Raw genomic sequence first — 3,631 nt, 5'->3', positions numbered from 1 at the left:
TGCATTTAGCAAATTAAAGGTAACAACAATTTTAAACATTTTAAATGTTATTATCATGATGCGGATGACATGTTCAAGTTTATGCAATTTTAAGAAAAAGTTGACATGAGCATATTATGAAACATTTGTCATCGTGGCGGAAACGAAAGGGGTGCCACGGCAACGAATCCGAAAATGATGCCATGGAAACATATCGGTTCCGGTAGCTAATGGAGATACCGGTGCAAAAGGAAAAGTGACGGGAGCGTGTCGTGTGATGAACGGTGGGGTGCTCCCGGATACCGGGTTCCCACATGTCGATGACAAGGCAAAAGAGGGGCAATGTGCACCAACAGTTCGGACCCAAGGCGAACAAGGGTGCATCTCATACAACATGCATTCATTTGATCACGGGCGTCATCTCGGGGTTATACCTTCAAAGCGTGCAAAACGGGACGGTTCGAGTTCATCGAGGGAAGTAGAGGAAGTAGTCGTTCCGCGATGGTAGTAGAAGTAGTGGTACACGGCGACGGTAGTGTACACGGGCCTCCGGCCACGGAAGTAGTCGTACAACGTTTTCATAGATGTTCGGGGTCACGACACGGAACTTGACGTCCACGGGGTCTTGACGGTCTCGTTATTGTGACCGTAATCGTACTAGTCGGTGGTAGTGGAACTTGACACATCGCCGTATGTATTCATACTTGTTCGAAGAGGAACTTGTCATCGAGGGACTTGGCGATCTGGTGCAGTAGTCGTTCGGGCGTCTATGTGATCCTGCCGGTCTTGGTCTCGGCAATGTAGTTGTACAAGGGCATCATCGAACTTGTCGAATCCAAACTCTCCAAGGGTCGTGGGTAGTGATACACACATCATCGGGGTATTTGTCGGATCCAAAAGGTACTTGGCGAAAGATCTCGGAGACGACGTTTGACGATCCACGTACGAGTCTTGCGGCTTGAGCAGGGACCACCCGAACTCGGCAGGAGGCAGCAGGTCTCGACGGAGTGATGGACGACAGAACAGGTCCAGGCGGTGGAGTCAAGCAGGATCGACGGTCAACGGCGCTGGAGTTCCTGTTGCGGTGGCGGTCATGGTTCCGGCGGAACTTGGTGCGGAGGAAGGGGTCAGATGGGGGGTCCGGGACTCGGACGCTGGTTGCAGGGATGCTCGGGGCAGGGGAAGCAGCGACCAAGGGGACCGGGAGGAGCTCAGCTCCCCTCGGACATTGCAGGCTGCTGGTGGAGGAGACGGTGGCACGGGCGCGTCATGTTGGCAGAGGAGAAAGGAGGAGGCGCCCCGATCCGGCGGCGGCCAGCAACGGCTCCGGTGGCCGGCACGGTCAAGGGAACAGGCGAACGGGCGCAGCTCCATGGCGAGGCAGCGGCGTTGGAGGAGGTCGGGCGGCGGCTCCTGCTGGCGCGAAGGCGGAGAGGTGCGGGGCGACGGCAGGGTGGCCTGGACGAGGCCGAGGCCGGGGAGGGAGCGGCCGGCGGAGGCCGGAGCCAGGAGTCGAGGCGGCGAGCTCACGGGGTCGCGGGGTGGTCGTCCAGGGGCCTCACTCCTCTCCTTTCCCGCGGAAGGCGGCACGAGCGATGGAGAGGGAGATGGGAGGTTCGGTCGTGAGGAAGAGCGAGAGGAGGGAGATGGGATCGAGCGGCAAGAGGCTGGCGGCGCGAGGTGGAGAACGTGGGAGAGAGGCAGAAGCCTCGCTAGGGTTCGGCTGGGCCTTGGAGGCCGGCGATTGGGCCTTAGGCCGAATAGGTGGGGAGGGAAAAAAGTCCAGGAGGCCTGCTGGCTGTTGGGCTCCTTTATCTCTCTCTTACTCTCTTCTCTTCTTATTTTCTTTAGCAGAAAACAATTAAGGAGAAGAAAAGGAAAGAGGGAGGTTAAGGAAAGAATTTGAGTACGCGGATAAATTTCCCGGACTCGCAAAAATACGATGAATTTGAAAAAAATGGCCTGAGGATTTTTAGAGGAAGTAAAATCCACACGCGTTGGATTTAACTCGGCAAGTTTAAATTTCGAAACCCATTCAAATGAACTCCAAATGGGTTGAAATTATAGGAGGTGACCTTACACAATAGATGTGATTTATGGGCAGATTTGGGACATTAATGGAGAAAGTAAAATTGCAACCCAATTTGCAATTTAACTTAAAAGGTCGAAAAGGAAGGATAGGAGGTTGAGTCGGGTAAGGGAAGAGTTGAAGAGTAGTGCAATTGTGTTATGGGTAATGGAATATTTTATAATATCTCCATAATAATATTGGGAGGATATATGTTATAAAGAGAACTCACCATGTGAATTCCCTCCATTTAAATGGATCAAAGATCCATGCATTTATTTAATTGAGTTAAAAAATGACATGATGGCATGATGACATGATGCAATGCACACGATGCAATGATGAATGCAACAAGCAAAAAACAGAACACACAACGAATCTCGGAAACCCTGGAAGGCATCTGAAGCTCCGGCCTTGGGACGTCACAACACTCCACCACTACGAGAGGATCTCGTCCCGAGATCTAGGATGGCAACGGGGAAAACGGAAGAGGAAGGGGAAGAGGTAAAACTAAGTTGCTTCTTTGACAAACGAGTGAAACCAAAGAACCTTGATAGGTTGAACAAATTGAAAGAAAGAGTGCAACGAAGAAGAACAAAGTTGAAAACACTCCGTTAGAAAAGAGGAACAAGGAACCTTACGGGAACCTTGTAGGTTGAAAGACATAAGAAAAAGGGTTGCAATGGAGAAGAAGTACATGCAAGCACTCCGGTAGAAACAAGATGTACAAGGATCGATAAAGATCAATTATGACAACACTCCGGTTGAAACAAGATAGAGAAGGAATAAATATGATATAATTTGGGAAGCACTCTGACTGTAAATGGAAGGAATTGAACATGATCTTGACAAGATGAGAGGATACCTGAAAAGAGGACACGACACTCCGGTTAAAAGGATAAGCACGAAAAGAACATGGTCCTGACAATCCAAGATGATGAGTGAAGAGAGCAACACCTCAATGCCTCCGGAAGAGATAAAAGAATGGAATCAAAAGGACGGAGGAGAAAACAACATCTTCTACCTCAAATGAGCTTGCAAAAGCATCTTTAGGAGAAGGGTCGAACGGAGTTATTGGGAAAAAAAACCCAACAACGAAAGGAGTAAGCTTTTTGTGGGCTCATGGAAAACATCTCGAAATTTGAGGCGAAATTCTGCCACTAACGAAAAACAATAGGTTGGATTGATATGAACAAAGAGACGAGAAAACTTATTTCACCGTAGGATAAGTGAAGAACTTGGGTCATTTATAAGCACCATGATAGCAACAATCCTTAGGGAAAGCTTTAGGTGAAATATAACCCAAGATAACTCCAATGACGAGATTGATGGATTTAAAATACCTCATTCTTGATAACTTGTGAATCATGAAACACAAAGGAAAATTATCAAGAATGACATAACACCACCTCAAAAGATAAGGTAGAAGGAATTGCACTACAGAATGCAAGATGAAGAACACTTGAAGTATAGCTTGGCGGATCATAGCTTCGAGAGAAATCTTGACGAACAATTTGAAGAATGAAAGGAATCCTTGATGAACCACCATGCAGAGCCTCCATGAAGAACTCCGGTAACAAAATG

Source organism: Triticum urartu, chromosome 4A (genome assembly GCF_056163025.1).
Source record: "Triticum urartu cultivar PI428250 chromosome 4A, HENAU_Tu73, whole genome shotgun sequence".
NCBI classification, from domain to species: domain Eukaryota; kingdom Viridiplantae; phylum Streptophyta; class Magnoliopsida; order Poales; family Poaceae; genus Triticum; species Triticum urartu.
This window is presented reverse-complemented; position numbering follows the sequence as displayed.